A 17,882-nucleotide genomic window follows, 5' to 3' on the forward strand; every position below is an offset into this window, starting at 1 on the left:
AACCAAGTACTTTAAAAAAGAAAACAAACAAAACCATGTGTATCTTATATTCTGTCACTAAAAAGGCAAGAATTCTATATATTTTACCTTTCTGGGGCTACTCTGCATTTCTTTCTTCATGAGGTAATTGCATTTCTTGAATTATACTAAGATCCTATGACTGTTTCCTTCCTTCCTTTTTTGGTACCACAAAATCACAATAATTGTTAACAACAAAAAACTAACAAAGTATGTTATCTACACCGTGGTCATCTAAACTCCTTTGAATTAATCCAAGCAAGAACAAATCTATGGATGTATTTAGCTTCCTTATGAGAATAGCTAGAACTGCATATATAAATCAGTCCACTATTTGGACTCATTCTTATTACCAATTATACTGGGGACCCAGGGGAAAGTTCCAGATATCACATCCCATACCAATTGTCATTACTAAAAGATTGCTTTGGAAAAAAAAGCATTCTTAAACATTTATCAGAGATCAATAATTTTCCTTTGAATTTGTGCTTTGGTACACACTGAATTCTACCTTGCATCATTCATCCATGTATTCAGCAAAAGCTCGTCAGACATAGAGTCCATTTAGAATTGTGAAGCCAGGCAACTCAGGCAAGTTACCTAGCCATTTCCTCATCTGTGAAAATGTAAAATGTAATAAAAATATTATCTGAAGTTGTTTAGTATTATGCTTATAGTGATAGTTTATTTTAATTTATGGTGATATTATTAGTTTATCTATTTGCCTTTTGTAGATATTAAGCATACTGAATGCAAGAAATATAATATGAAGCACTACTGTATACCCCATGAAATCTAACACATACTGGGCACTGAAGGCATTGAATGAACAAGAGGTTTCTACTATGCTACATATGTGGAAAGGAAGCATGATTTCTAAAATTCAATACCCTGCAACCTATAATGAATATCAATCAATATTAGTCCATGGAGAAGGATATATTTAATTCTATCAAATATAGGATCTCCTCTATACAAACCAAGTAACTCATCTTTATGCTCTTTATAGCAATCATAGAACTGTCCAAACATTTTTATTCAGACCTAAAGGGATATCTCAGTGGATGATTTCTAGTCCATTTGGTCCTTAAAGAAAATGAAAGAAAAGGGAGAATTTCCCATTTCAATGACTTTGATATCTCCCCTGATTTTGAGACAGAAAGAGCATCAACTTGCCATGCCATTGGGATCCTATCTGGAAAAGAGGTTGTACAGAGCAACAATGCAATGCAAAATAAAATGAGTAGATAAAATATTTGATATTGTCACTATTACCTTATGCCATGTGGAGTAAAAGGGCAAGGACCTGCATTGTGGAAGTATTCCCCATAAAACATAATTATGCTTATTGGATGAAAGTTTCTGGAAATCTATGTGGGTGAGCTGATTTTTGGACTCCCCTCCTCCAAACAAGTTCTAGTGGGTTATCTCCCCCTGCCCAACTGGAGGCAACAAAGATGGTAGCCATGCCACCATAAGTTCCCCAACAGTCAATGCATGGCAAGTTGTGCTTCTCTTATGGGGATACTGTCTGATCTTGTTTTAATGCAGACATCCTAGATTATAATAGATACCCTTTTGGTATTTTTCCATCAGTCGTTCAGGGATTATCAGACTGATTTATTTCCCATTGTAGGAAACAGCAGATATATTCTCTGCCATGCACGTAGCATATTATGGGAGGGCATTTACTAAAGACATGATATTAAATTCTGTTTTTTTTTCTTTTACCAAGATTTAATTGAAGCCCAAACAAGAATAATTGGTAGGCTTTCTTTTTGCCCATTTTAAGGGAGGAAAATGATATTTTCTTTTTCTTTTTTTTAGTGTGCTATATTTTTATTAATAAATTTAAAGTTTAAATTTTAATATACATGATATTGATATACATATCCATATTGAAATGATTACTATAGGTAGGCAATTTAACATATACATCATTTTCTATTGATATCTCTTTTATTTCTGGTAAGTACACCTAAAACCTACTATTTGATCCATTTTCAAGTGCAGTGTAATTTTATTAACTTTAGTTCTCTGCTACACATTACATAACTCCAAGTTTGTTCCCTTGACCTTTATCTCTTTATTTCTTCCCCTTCCCCGTCACCATTCTACTTTCTATTTCTATGTGTTCTTTTCAAGCCTCTTTATGACATATACTTACACAAAAAATTGTGAGTTCATTAAAATATCAAATCAATAGTGCAGGTTACACTTGGTTATAACAGAACCATAGACATCATAAGTAGTGACTATGGTTTAGAAAGTTGATCAATAGCAGCAGATAAAACAGCTACATGGATGAGCCTGGAGGACATTGTGCTAAGAGAAATGAGAAATAAATAAAAGCACTGCATAGAGTCACTTATATGTAAAATCTAAAAAAAAAAGGAAAATGATATTTTCTATTTTAAAGATCTATAAACAGCACAGCTAATAGGGGGTGGACCAAAAAAAAAAAAAAAAAAAAAAAAAAAAAAAAAGCAAAGCACTAACTTCTGAACTTTAGCAGAAGCCTATATGTCAGGATAAAGAAAATTATTCATAAGGACTCCTTCCGATAGTTTTTTCCACTACAACAAAATGCAGCCCTGCTTGTCAGCCCATCTGTATTTTCCCTTCATCTAATAAACTGGCTAGGCCAGAGCTGCAAAGGAACATTATAATATTGACAATGTTGTTGGAAATCCATGTGCTTTAGAATGAATTAACTTTTGCTGCACTGCTGAACATATGAAGAAAAATTGGCTCAGCAGAAAAAAAATCATCTTAACCCATTTTTTGCCAATGAACTCAATGCAGCAATCAAAATGAATAAGATCTGATACAGAAGCTAGTATATTTGTCCCCGATAAAGAAGCCCATCTTGACATATCCTTAGGCTATAATACATTTTAGGAGCTTTAAGAAATATCTGGGCAGGTCTTGTACTGATGTGAATGGAATTGCAAGTAAAACTGTTACCAAATAAGCAAGTTAAGGGGCACTGCAGAGGTTAATTTATTGGTCATGGTGCAAAAACTAAAATTGAAGTAACTATATGTCCTCATTTATAGTATTTAATGTCCACATTCAGCAAATATAACAATACATGTTTCCACAAGATTTCAGGTTCTCAGCTGAGGATAAATTGCATCTTAAACTAATTTTCCATCCCACACCTCCCAGGATATCTGTTAAAGAGAATGTGCTAGAATTGGTTTGTGCCCTATCTTTTCTGTTTTACCCTTACTGCTGTCTTAGTTTCATAAGAAACATCCTTAATTTTTGCCTTAATCCCCATATGGACAAACCTAAAATGTAATATTTGATTAGTATAATGCACCTGTCAATGCACATGTCATGTAACAAATAGTATTTATATATAATAGTAACAAATATATATATATATATATATATATATATATATATATATATATATAAAATAACTTCAGGTTACAGTGCGAAGTGTTTTGTATAGATTGTCTTTTATTAATTATTATTGTGATTGTATAAATTTATGGGTATAGTGTGGTAATTGGATACGTGTATACAATGTATAATGATCAAGTCAGTATAGTTATCATTTCCATCTCCTTAAATATTTAAAACAGTGATTAGCAAATAATTTGATTAGCAAATAATAATTATACATATTGATTATGCCAAACTCAAAAGTCAAGAGTCATATGTTCTTTCTCATATGTGGAAGCTACAGAGAAGGTAGGAGAAATCTCATAAAAATGAAGGGAGATCAGTGGAGAGTAGAAAGAGACCAGGGGAAGGGTGAGGACCTTGGCTACTGCTGACCAGGATTCCAGTGTTAACTGCCACACTGAAGTCTGTGCTGGAGGCTGGCCTGGAAACTGGCCCCCTTCTTTTTGTCCTGCCTATGCCCCTCATCCCCAGTTTTCCCTGTCACCTAGTCTCTGTCCCCTGCATCTTCCCCTCATGACTCTCCCTACTCACTAGAACTAGACAAATTCTCTTCTCTGGGTTCCTCAATGGAAACTGAAATGAACATTAATCATTTAAAATGGGAGGAAACTAAGAAATCAGAGTTTTTCTAAATTTGACCTCTTTGAAAGGATCTCAGACTACACTGTTGGTCATTTGAGGATGAAATTTCTAGCAAGAAAATCTATATTGAAAAGAACTTGTGGGAAAAATGAAAGTAGTAAGTCTACTTCTATAGGAGGCTTTAAAAAAAACAAAAATGAAGATAAAACATTTTATGCTGAACCAAAATATCTGTATATGCTGATCACAAAGCAATGCCTTGGATTCAGATGGCCCTGACTCAGAAGATCCATGACCTTCATTGGTATTTAAAAGTGTATGAGATATTCAAAATTACTTAAGATCTCTGCTTCAGGGTTGTGTTTTGTTTTTTTAAACCTACAAAGTAGAATTAGTGTTAGTTTTATCTTTAGAGATATTAAAAGATTCATAAGAAAATATATGTAAATTTTGTAAGATCATCCCAGGCTCATGGCAAATGATCAAGAAATGTTATTGGTTTTATCTTCTCATTCTGATGGATATCACAGTCAGGTTCATCATCTTTTATGCTGAAAGTCGTTGGAGTTCAACCTTATGCCATCAACACCATTTACCCTAGCATCATCAGAGGTCCCCTTGGTAGGAATTGTTTAGTCTTGCTCTACAATTCCCGTTTCACCACATGGAAAAGCAGCATCAGAAGGAAGCCATTTTTTACATGTTTCTTACATTTTATGAAACAATGGCTGTTGCCCTACAAAGTGCTTGGAATAATTTATAAAGGAAAATAGTTGAAATGAAGTGTGTCTCCAAGTCCTGTGCATTTTTATGATTGCCAGTTGGGATCCTGCTATGACGTTTGTGAAAAATGGTCTACCCTCAAAGAAGTAGAAATGATTTCCATAATTATACTGAGTGCTGTAAAAGCCTGAATGATGTCATCGCTCAAGGTCTGTCAAGGATAAATCAAGACAGACAATAGTAAAAGTGGTAAGAAGAGATTTTAATCAGTAATATACTACTGCAATAGGGAAGAGGGTCTAGCATGAACTGAACCTAACTTTGGTTTGTATAGACGGGACTGGATGATAGAAAAAGAAAATGAGGCTGTAGGGAAGGGAGCATGCAGGGGATCAATAGTCAGAGAAGTAAAAACAGTTACAAAAAGTGGAACTAGGGGATTGGTCCATGGGAAACCCATATGATTTTGCTACCATATCAATGTTAGGCTCTGACCTTCTCATAGGTGATCTTTTCAAAAGAATTTCAAGAGTAAATTCTTTTGGTAGTCTTGATTTTTCTCAGGCAGACACTTTAAGAGGAGGTAGGGTCATCCTAGAGATGCAACCTTGAGCTATTAGAAACTATGTTATTGTTTGGTCAAGTCTTTATAGGCCAAGGTTGAGGCCCAGTGGAAAAGAGGTCTCAGAAGAGTCCGGCCAGAGTTTGCTCAAGGAGAGAATCTTTGTCTAATTTCAGTTCTTTGAAGATCACTGACTATTTCTTTGCAGATTCCACATTGCATTCCATTGGTAAAGAAGCCTCAGGAGCATGAAGGCTTTACTGTTTCTCAGGGGAAAAAAAATCAAAGGCAGTTGATTTCTTCGACATTTCTGAACTTTATCCAACATGCAAAATTCCTCAATGTGATCCCTCTTCATTAGTCTATCAAGAACTGAACACAATATTCCTTAATGACTTATATTTGTAATGGAATATTAAATAGAATTCAGAGATGACTTCATGACCACCTAGTCTACTGTCCCCACTTTACTTATGACAAAAACCAAGACAGGATGGAAGTGACATGATCAGTGTAAATTGTCCCAGTTAGTGAAGGGGAGGGTTAAACTCCCATTCACCATGACACCATCTAATTATATGTGCTTCCTACCCTGCCATCTATTTATTATCTTATCTCCTTAAAGTAATTGTAGACTTCGAGTTCTTCCACCATTTCCAGTTTATTTATTTATTTTTTCAATGCACATTTTCTGGAAAAAAATACCTCAAATCCTGTTTGGCTTGAAATACTTTTAGGCACTTTCAATCCCCTATCCTTTTTTTTTTCCTCTTCAAAACACTGGTTTCTTAATTTCTTTCTATTTAAACAACTTGTTTCCATTTTAGTTGTCCTTGGGGAAATTGGAGAGAATGATTTATCTGATAATGCCAAGTAAGAAGTCTTCTTAAAGCTTTTTCACACTGTTCTTTGCAGGCTTCCCTAAGATGTACTTCTGTACACCAAATACTCCAAGTAGACTAATAGTATTCTAGAAGAAACTTTATTGCTTAAGTCATAAATTTGAAAAATCATGAAATGCACAGCACACTTTAGAAATGTAACTGGGGATTGGTGTAGTCTGGGATCTCAATAATCACCCCTTCCTCTTTTACTTATTGACTATAATTTACAGAGAAATTTAGCTCATTTTAATTACTCATTATAATGGTAAATGAAACCTTGCAATCATGTAGCTTTGGGATCCTAAAGACTTTAATAAGAGTTGCTTGTGTTTGTTTCACTAAGCAAACACAACTAAGGATTGTATTTGATTTAATCATATTTCAATTTAAGTCACTTCTTAATTGATAATTCAGTCAGCCCACACTATCAATTGTATTCTTCTTCTTCCTTTTCCCCCCACCATTACAAAAAATCAGTTGGAACAGGGTGCACCTTTCTAGGTGATACTGAAATTATTTGGTAGTCTTGGCAAATCTTGCCAGTGGATTGGGTACTATTTTGGAGATTTTTATCTCTAATTCTAACTTCTGTGTTGTATAATCCTAAAATCCCTACAATACATGTCTAGCTTGTTATCTGACCCAGGTAAATAATACATTCAAATTGAAAAATATTTTTGTAATTTCTAAATTATTTTTTCTTTGTGATTTCCTGATTTTTTTAATGACATCATTAATCTCTCAGATACTTAAAACGTTAAGTCATTACCACCTTCAGTGAAGGAAAGTGGCTAATCCTGCAAACTCTAGGCAGATTTCCTGGTTTTCTTGACTCTCCCAATTACTAACATGAAGAATTTAAATAATATAATAGCAATTAATGTGTACATGTTATACTGTAGCTATACATGGATCCTTATTTGCAATTCTAAACTGAATGCTGTGAAGACAATGAGAGTCTATCTTCTTAATGTTTGAATAGCTAACAGTATACACAAGTTACAATGCTGTGCACACAATAAGTGCCCAGTGATAATGAAAATATATGTAAAAGTGGAATTGAAATTTGATATGGAAACCAAATTTGGCATTTACTCTTCTATCCATTGGATCATCACATTAGATTACCAGGAATGCTATATTCAATGAAATCTTAACCTCAGAATCCATTCTGAAATAGGACTCATATTCAGATGAAATGTTTTAAAATATCTCATTGGCAAGCTTAACTATGGAAACTGGAAGACGTGATTGGCAAAGGTAATAAAATTATAATAGAAATTTGATTGCTCAAAGGAGGTAGTTACTTTAATTGACAGAAATTATTAGCATTTAAAAACATAATTCAATATAATCAAGAATATGGTTTTATATAAAAATTATATCAATGATAAAATTTGTTTACTTTGAATCTGGAAAGGCATCTGAATTCCTTAGAGTATAAAGTGGTTTGCATGAAAAATAAGTATAAGAATAATGGCTCATTGTTCATATATATAAGAACTTTCAATGTCACAACCTGAATGCATTGATATTATAAGAAATAGAAGTTAAACACAAAAGAATGCCGCTTATTTTCTTCTTTTTTGGAAAATATAATAGAGTCCCTGTATCTGCAAGGAATATATTCCAAAACCTCCCAGTAGGTATCTGAAACTGCAGATAGGTCTGAACCCTACATATACTGTTTCTTCCTATATGAACATACTAATGATAAAGTTTAATTTATAAATTAGGCACAGTAAGAGATTAACTACAATAAATAATAATAAAACATATTCATACCATACTGTAATAAAATTTGTGTGAATGATCTCTCTCAAAATATCTCATTTTTAATTTATTCTTCTTGTGAGGATATAAGAGAATGAGGTGATGAGATGAAGTGAGATAAATAATAAGCATTTTGGCATAGTGTTAGGATATCACTTAAGGGTTACTTGAACATAAGCAGTGTGACAACCAGCTGTTGATGTCTTGACAATCAGTCTGATAACTGAGAAGACTACTAAGTGACTAATGGGAAGGTAGCATACACAGCATGGATACACTTGGCTAGGGAATATTCAGGTTGGGATGGAGTAGGATAACATGAGATTTCATCACACTGCTCAGAACTGGATATAATTCAAAACTTGTGAAATATTTATTTCTGTAATTTTCCATTAATATTTTCATGCTATTTTTATCATGGATAACTGAAACCGTAGGTAAATAGAATTACTATATATAAAAATCAAACCTGGCAGAATTCTAAGTAAATAAAATCTTTGATCTTCTTTTGGTTTTGTTATTCTCATGAAAATTAATTATTTAAATGAAAATACTTATTGATTCCCTTGTATGTGCTAGAGGGAGTAACAGGAACTGGTTATAAAAGAATGAATATATAGTGGGATAGATTGTATATTATATCTAACATATAAATCATGTATATATTCATACACACATATATAAAGTTGTACATATGTATGAATATGTATAAATGTAATATATAAAACTGAAAACTAAAATGGTTACCAATAAATACTTAAGAAAAATTAGAACATACTACATACGGTATTATTAGTAGATAGTGATAGTTCTGATATTGGTACCAGAATTGCCATCGAGTCCAACAATAAATGGAAATACATTCAACCTTCTAATATTAATTAATTTGACTTGTTCTATGCATTCTGGTGTAGAAAAAGATGAAAGAGTTTCCCTCAAGGTGTTTATGGAGAGATAATACAGGTAATATATGGAAATATTATCTATTGTGTCACGTCACATGAGAGTTATAGATTTACTCTCTATGCTGTTCAAAGTAGTGCTTCTAGGAGAGGAATGTTTCATATGAGACAATGAGTAAGGAAAAGTAAAGACTTTGATAGGTTATTGCATTTTGTTAATGGCACAGAGGCTGCCCATGGAAAAAATACAGTCTTTATTTCACATCCCTAGAAGCTCTAAACCCAAATATGTCAATCAGAAAAAGTGTCAACATTCTTATTCAATACAAATAAAAATAACAAAGTTCTGTTCACAGGTGCACCTGGCAGGTGTCAGGGCTGATCTGGGGCCTTCTAGAGGGTTCTGCTGGTTCTTGTTCCTTGCACAGCAGCTGCAGCAGCTGTTCCCTGGGACAGTCACAAATGCTGTCTGTCCCTCTTGCTGTCACTGCTTCTTTTAGCAGCAACAATGGTCTTGGGGAATTCTCTCTCTTACTCAACTCACTAAACAGCAGTTTGAAACAATAAGCTGAAGAATTTAAAAGTGCTGATTTTGATTTGAGCTATATTACCTTTGGATTTCTGCAGTGAAAGGTGATTAGACTTAGCAGTTGCATTTGTTGTTGTTGTTTTTTTTTTTTTTTTTTTTTTTTTTAGTTCATCACCTAATAATCCACATATCCAAAATGCTCTGTAATTTGGGAACAGAGTTTGCAACTAAAAGTAGGTCAGACTTGGGATGAAGGAAAAATACAACAGGAATAGATAACCTCCCATAGAAACTCTACTTTCTTTAATCTATCTATTAAGATTTTGTTTGGGGCTGGTCTCATGGATTTGCATTTATCCTAGACATTAATTTGTCAAATGATAAAAATGCTATTACCTCATTATCTCATTACTTTAATTTAAAAATATACCTAGAAGCCAGGCATGATGACACATGCCTGTAATCCCAGTTTATTAGGAGGCTGAGGCAGGAGAGTCACAATTTTGTGGCCAGCCTCAGCAACTTAGCAAGGCCTTAAGCAGATTAGTGAGATCTTGTCTAAAATACAAAAATAAAAAAGGCTAGAGATGTGATTTAGTGATAAAGCACCCCTGGTATAAATCTCCAGTAAAACCCCACCCATGGACCTATAAAGTATCACATTCAATATTATGCCTTTGTACTTTTAATAAATTCTGTGGGGATTATTATGATTTTGAAGCTGTCCTATTTGGACTTTCTACCCATGTCCTTTTATCTCAAAATATTTGAACAGTGAAGAGATACACTGTAGTTTTTGTTTATATTACCTTATGTTAAGAGGCTCTATGTTGGTTTTTATTCTTGGGTAAGATGACAGCCCACTTTCCCAACATTTTATCCATGTATCCATCAACACATGTCATGAGCTGAAGTTTTCCTTGTCATAGATCACAAGTCTTTGTTCTAAGTCCCTTTTATCTGTAAGTACTTATTAAGTTTCAGGCAGAATTTTAAACAAAGCAAATTGGTGAAATTTGCTTTCAAAGATTCTCATAGGAGGTACTGGAGAGCTAGTATATGTTGGGCAGTCAAACTAAGTTCTGCTGTGGTATGAAGAATTATGGGGGCTCTTTTTAACACACATAAACACACTCACACACATAAATATACACAAACACACATTTAACACCTCATTATGGTTTAGTTTTTAAAGTGTCCCCTAAAGAGTTCATGTGTTAGGCAATGTAGCAATGTTTGGAGGTGAAAAGATTGGATTATAAGAGTTGTCACCTAAGCAGTAGCTTAATTCATTGGATGGATGGATAATTTCAGTGGACTACTTGGTGGTAACTGTAGGCCGATGGCCTGTGACTGGAGGAAGTAGGTCACAGGGAGAGTGGTCTTGAGGATTATATCTTGTCCCTGGCTTTACACCTGCTCTCTCTCTCTCTCTCTCTCTCTGCTTTTTCTAGAGTCCAAACTAAACCTTTTCTCCTTTAAGTTGTTCTTATCACAGCCAAAAATAAAACAAATCCAAACAAACTAACATGCCCATATACCCACAGAAACAAACACGCGCTTTCTATGTTTATTCTTGATTTGCTGAAACAGAATCTCTCAGTGAGAGCCTGGGCATTTATGCAAATATTTTTGTATACTTTTCATCTTGTTTCTCCCAGATGTGACATTTTACTTAGCTAGAACATTGTAGGACAATATTACAACCAGAAATTTGACATTGGTACATTACTGTTCACTAGACTATAGATATTATTCTGTTTTCACCATTTTAAAACCTACATTAATCTGTGTGTGTGAGTGTGTGTGTATGTGTGTATGTGTGTGCACATATGTGCTTGTGTACTTCTATGCAGTCTGAGAATCTTGTATTTTTTATAAGCCTTCTGGTGAGTTATAATCAGATAAAATGGAAAAACACTATTTAATGCAATTGTTCATAAAGAGAATGCAAAAGAATCCATGAAGTGCCTTTTGAAAAGCATAACTCCCCAGGTTCTGACTTCAGAGGTCTGGACTTGGGCCAAGGGATTTGCATTTTAACCAACACCTGGTTGATTCTGAAACTCTGTTCTACAAACCAGACTTTCAGAAAACCTGATTGTTGTGTTCTGCAGGTTGAACTGGGCTTCTGTGGAGAGATATTCATGAAGAGAAGCAGGCTGGAACAGTCACGGGTGTGACTAGTTAGTAAAGGGGACCCACATTATAGGACGAGCTTTATAAAATTACCTATATCAAGTGGTATAAATTGGTTCTACATGCTGGAACTCAGCATCTTCATGTGTAAAATAAAATGAGCAGATTATAATAAATAGTAAATACAATGAGCAGAGTATACTATTTCTTATGTCCCTTGTTACTTTAAAATCTTTCGACTTCCTATAGATGTGACAAAATTCTAATCTATTTTCTTCTAGGGAGTGATGTAGGCCTCAGCTATTTAATGAAGGTTGGTCTGATTCATGTAAAGGAATCAACCTGATTTCATAAATATCAGGACATCATCAATTCTATTAATGTTGACATACTGTAATCCTCAAGAGTGGTGGTTCCTCTATAAATAGAAAAAAAAAGGAAAGAATTAAAGTATTACATTATATATGTTCCATAAAGAGTTAATGGAAATAAATTGCTTTGAATAAGGTTTTCCAATCAAATTTAATATCTGAGAAATAGTTTTAGTTAATATGAAATTAAATTTTGATAAACATCCTTTCTTTTCTGTTCAATGTGAATTCTTCAAAGAAATCATCTATCTTCCCATTTACTTCGCTACACTTCTGACCTAATTGTTATGAACCACATTTGGTAAGCTCTCAAATAAAATCTCAATAATTTGAGCTAGTTGAGCAATTTAGCATGAGTTTGCTGAAAGCAGTTTTCTTCGTAGATAGAATTAGAACAACAGCTGGAACCACTCTACCACCCAGAAATATAATAGTTTATTTATTATTGCTTTCTTTATTGTATCCATTCTCAGCTAAAGTCGTTTGGTGCAATTTGAGATATTCTGAAATGAAAACTAGTCTCTGTCTTTACAACTTTTGACATAAACAAAGATGAAAAATGCACTATTCACACAAAGTCACAAAATACACAAGTCCCTCATATTTCTCTCAATCCTAGTGAAAACAGAGGTGGCAGCTGTCATTCAGAATCTCAGGGTTAAGTTTCCTATTGTCCCATGCTTGATGACTTTGGCCCTTTTAAGTGTTCTTGATGCCAACTTTGATTTCTTGATTTCTGGCCTGTCGACAGGGAAAAGTTACTATAGGTATACATAAGGAGACAGTTTTGTCAGTTTCAGTCTTTTTTTTTTTTTTGGTAATGAATATTGAACCCAGGAGTGCTTAACCACTGAACTATATCTTCAGCAAAAATCTCACTAATTTACTTAGGGCCTTATTAACTCTTGTTTTTGTTTTTTATGTTTTTTTTGGAGGGGTACCTGGGATTGAACTCAGGGACACTCCACCAGGGAGCCACATCCCCAGCCCTATTTTGTATTTTATTTAGAGACAGAGTCTCACTGAGTTGCTTAGCTCCTCGCTTTTGCTGAAGCTGGCTTTGAACTCATGATTTGCCTCAGCCTCCTGAACTGCTGGGATTATAGGAATGTGCCCCCACATCCGTCTGTGGGCCTTGCTAAGTTTTCAAGGCTGACTTTGAACTTGCAATCTTCCTGCCTCAGCCTCCCAAGTCACTGGGATTACAGGTGTGCGCCACCACACCTGGCTATTCAGACATTTTTGTGCTTCAATATTTCCATTTAAAGTTATTTTCCAGGTGATGAAATTTCTCCAAGATCATGCATCACTGATCTTTATTAAGTTGAATAGTTTACTTGTTTATTATAGTGTGAGAGGTTTACATACTATGAATAGGGGATATGCTATGAGGAGGGCCAAGTAAATCAGGAATTAAGGTGACAGATTAGAAGCCAAAATAAATCCAGTTCCAGTGATTTCATTCATAAGAAACAGGCCCTTGAGCAAAACTCTGGATCTCTTATTCTTGTCTCAGTTTTCTTATTTGCAGCTTTGAGAATGATGTAAATATCTATTGTGCCCACTGAGCTTTATAGTAAAATTATGCACACAAAGGTAATTTGAAAATGCAAATTTAAAAAATATTTTTGTCATTTCTGTAATGAGAAGTAGGATTAAGATTCCAAGATTGAAAACAATTAAATTATAACATCTCTATGTGCATGTCAGTAAATATAGATATATACATTTATATTTATACATGTGTTCTATGGCTTTGAAAAATCTATTGTGTCCTCTATCCACTATTACTACATCATAAAAATAGTTTTCTGACTTAAAATAAATCTCCTGTGCTATATCCACCACACTGAACTCCTGGCCACCATTGATTTACTTGTCATCTCTATTGTATATTTTGCCATTCCTAGGACATTATATAATTGGAATCATATAGAATATCACCTTCTCATATTGCTTCATAGCAATGTGCATTCAAGAGTCATCAATTTTTTTCCTTGCTGATTATTTTTTACTGGTGAACAGTATTCCACTGTAGGATATATTGCAGCTTGTTTATACATTTAGCTATTGAAAAACATCCGGATTATTTGCAGTTTGGCATGATCATGAATAAAGATGTAATAGACATTCATGTGCAGGTTTTTGAATAGATGTAGGTGTTCAAGTTGGTTGGGTAAATACTTGGGAATATGATTTCTCGTGCTTAAAAACCAAAACATGAAATCTCTCTTCATTTATGCAGATATTATTTTACTTCTTTCAATAGAGTTTTGTAGTTTTCCTTGTGCATATTTGTTAGGTTTGTATTTTAAGTATTTCTCCTTTTTTTTTCTTGGTGCTAATGTAAAAGGTGTTGTATTTTTTATTTCCAATTCTAATTGTTAGTTGCTGGTATGTAGGGATAGCAATTGACTTTTGTTTTTGAATCCCACAGCCTTGCTTATAATTACTTAGTGGTTCCAGAAGTTTTGTTGATTCTTCTTTGTTGGTTATTTTATATATAACCTATCATGTTGTATGTGATTGAAATGTTTTTCTTGACCTATTTTCAAACTCAATGATTCTTTGTTTTGCTGTATGGAATCTACTGATGAGCCTATTAAAAGCATTCATTTCTATCACTGAGGTTTTGATTCCTTGCATTTCTTTTGATTCTTTGAGTTTACAACTCTTTGTGTACATTGCCCATCTGTTACGCCATTTGTGTCTATTTTTCCACAAAACCCCTTAACATATTAATCCCAGGTATTTTAAATTTCTTGTCTGTTAATTCCAACCTCTGTAATACATCTATGTCTCTGGTGTTTTTATTTGTTTGTTGTAAAATTCTGGCAAAGTCTTTCAACCTGGAGAGTTGATCTTCATTATGGAGAAGTTTCTGGGCCTGTTTTACATGCTACATTTCCCTTCCCTCTGCCAGACCCACAGGGGGACAGGATTCTTTTCTGATTTGTATTATGAGAAGCTGGCGGGAACCTGGGAAGAAAGCTCATGAAGGGGGTCCCTAGGACTGCAGCCTTCAGGGACTTCTCTCTTGCTAGTTAGTCCACAATAAGCCTCCAGCAGAAACTGCCATGAAAGTGTTCCCGCAAGTTCTGGTGGCTTCTGCTATAGGTCAGCAGACTTCAGATGAGATGGTCTGGAATCTCCTCTTTCTCCATACTTCACGATGGTGGTCTGAGAAAGGCCATTGATTTTCAGTTTTTCCAGATTTTTCTTGCAAGGAGAGGAATGATACTTTCAAGCTATTCTAAGTAAGGACTGAAAACAGAAACTGAACCTTTATATGTTTCTTTGTGTAACTCAGCACAATTATTTTTTTTCTATAATAATCATGTATTAATGTTATTTAAGAAGCTTTAAATATATTTGCACATTTTGCTAGTTTATGAAGGGAGAACAGGCTGAAATAAATCTGAAGCATAAAGTTTCTAAAAGGTTTTATGAAAGGGCCAAGAATGAAGGTTGAATTTAAATCACTTTAGTCTATAATTCTCTGATTCACTCAGGCATTTACACAAATAAAATTCCGTATGTACTTATATTCCCATGCATACAAACTTACATACACATATGTGTACAGATGAATACACAGCTGAAGAGTTTTGGTAGCCTAGAGTTTATGAACTTTGGAGGCAGAATATCTTGGTTCAAGCTTTATCAAGTTTGTCAGCCTAAGGCATTAATTTCCCCAAAGAACAATATCATAATACTAATGCCTACCTCATTCTAAGGAACACTAATTAGAGTTGTTGTATAATTCCATCTACACTACCATTCTTTGAAATGTATGCTTTTAAAAGCCCTTTTAGACCTGAAAAATGCTGAGGCTCAGAAAGGTTATGAAGCTTGCCTCAGGTTATAGAGCCAAGAAGAAAGAGAGCTGATTTGATTCCAGTGCTGCTGTATGCAACCTCCAGTTTTTCTGCTGTATCTGCTTTTCAGAAATGTCAGGATGCTCAGGCCCATTCACAGTATTGGATGTGGGGAGAAGTTTTAAGGTTCTTCCAGGGGATGCATTCAGCTGACTCTTTTAAGTTGAATTGTTGACATCAGAATAGAGCCCACGTTGGCTCTTCTCCCAGGCCCTGGCTGGAACCCTTGTGTTATCATAACCAGTTGTTCCTCTTTGAGAACCCATGTACCTGATTCCTAGATTTCTCTTGTATCTGATCCTTCATAACATGTTCATCAATTTTCCTGATGTACCTTGCCCCTATTTGTGCATTTTGGTGTTAGCTTGGTAGCAAAGGTTTTAAAGTCAAACTCCCTGGGATTGTAGCCTAAGTAAGTGACTTTCACGCTGGGGAATCTTGAAAAATTACTGAGAGTCCACTTTCCATTGGTAATTCAGGGTAATGGTGAGCTAACCTCTTCTGTAGGGGGTGAGGACTATGTGAAGCAAGTATTTTTTAAAATTGTTAATGGACCTTTATTTTATTTATTTATATGGGGTGTTGAGAATTGAACCCAGTACCTCACACATGTTAGGCAAGCTCTCTACCACTGAGTCACAACCCCAGCCTAGTGAAGCAGTATTTTGAGGGACTTGCTGGCCAAGTTTATGACACTGCACTATTATCCATAATGTAGGTCCTGGGCATGTGTGCATACTAAGTATTTGAAAGGGGGATAGTCCAAATAAAAGTGAATTGCAGGTATAAAACGTACAATGGACCCAGCACAAAAAATAGAATATTAAACTATATATATATTTGTGTATATAATATATATATATTTGTATTACGGACTGTACCCAGAGATGCTTAACCACTGAGTTACATCCCCATTCATTTTTATTTTTTATTTTGAGACAGGGTCTCATTAAATTGCTGAAGCTGACCTTGAACTTGTGATCCTTCTATCTAAACCTCCCAAGCTGCTTGAGTTATAGGAGATTGCCACTGTGTCTGGTTCATTAATAATTTTTAATGTTGATGATATATAGAAATGATAATATTTAGTATATATTAGGCTTACTTCTACATTACTTTACATATTTCTGTTTACTTTACATATTTCTGTACCTATTAGAAAACTTAAAATTGTATACCCATGTGACTTGCATTTGTGGCGTACATATTTTCAATGGAATACAGGATATATGTAACCTATTTTCCATATCAAAATACATAAATTTGAGTTGATCTAACTCATCACAGGCACTCAATATACATTTTAAGCTATTATTATTTTCTACAGCCAGTGAATGATGATTATTATGCCTAATTTGTTGGCTATTTTAAGTGATGTCTTTAGTGGCATGAAAGTGTTTAGCCTGACAACTACCATGATGCGGTCCATTTCTCAGCACAAGCTGTTGTGCATTGTAGATATGACAAGTGAAAATATGCTTCTCTCTTCTGCTTTAGGTCTTCCTCTGTGTTGCATCAGACCATATTAGTGACATTAGAAGACACCAGATTCAAGTTGGTTGATAGGATACAAGTAAGTGTTTGACACCTGAAACACAGCGTCTGAATTTTGTTCTAATTTCATTTATACAGAATAAAATGACTATGGGAATCTGAACTCTTCAATGTGCAGCCAAGTCAGCAATCTGTAACTTCTCTGCCCTAAATCATAAATAGACTAATGAAACATGATAGGTCAAATTATAAGACAGTATAAATTTCGGGTTTAAAACATTATTTTGAAAGGATTCCATCTGCATCAATGTGTTAAGATGCAATAATTAACTTTATAGGTTTGTTTGAAAGCTATTATTTATGAAACACCATAAGGAATGATTCTGTGTTCCTCATGGCACTAATTTTGCAAATCCCTGGAAAATCTCCTTTAATTATTAAAATTTCACAAGCTTTTCCCCTGGATCAGGACTAGATCATTTTCTACTGTTTCATATTTTGGGAGTTAAATTCACATTAGGGCTCTCTTCACTACCTAGCATCCATACTTTTTGGACTAGGGCTGCTTTTTATACTGTTTTTAACATCACTAAAAGATATTCTATCA

The 17,882-nt window shown here is 34.4% G+C and overlaps 1 long non-coding RNA gene across 2 annotated transcripts in view; it reads left to right on the top strand.

Moving 5' to 3' along the window:
* Positions 1-17,882, top strand: part of LOC125610572 — a 265,267-nt gene that overhangs the window by 172,694 nt on the left and 74,691 nt on the right. For both annotated transcript variants that reach the window (XR_007340574.1, XR_007340573.1), the window contains exon 5: positions 17,279-17,354. This is a non-coding gene — a long non-coding RNA (uncharacterized LOC125610572). The remainder of the gene's footprint in view (positions 1-17,278; positions 17,355-17,882) is intronic.

Source organism: Marmota marmota, unplaced genomic scaffold, assembly GCF_001458135.2.
Source record: "Marmota marmota marmota unplaced genomic scaffold, marMar, whole genome shotgun sequence".
Classification (NCBI taxonomy): Eukaryota; Metazoa; Chordata; class Mammalia; order Rodentia; family Sciuridae; genus Marmota; species Marmota marmota.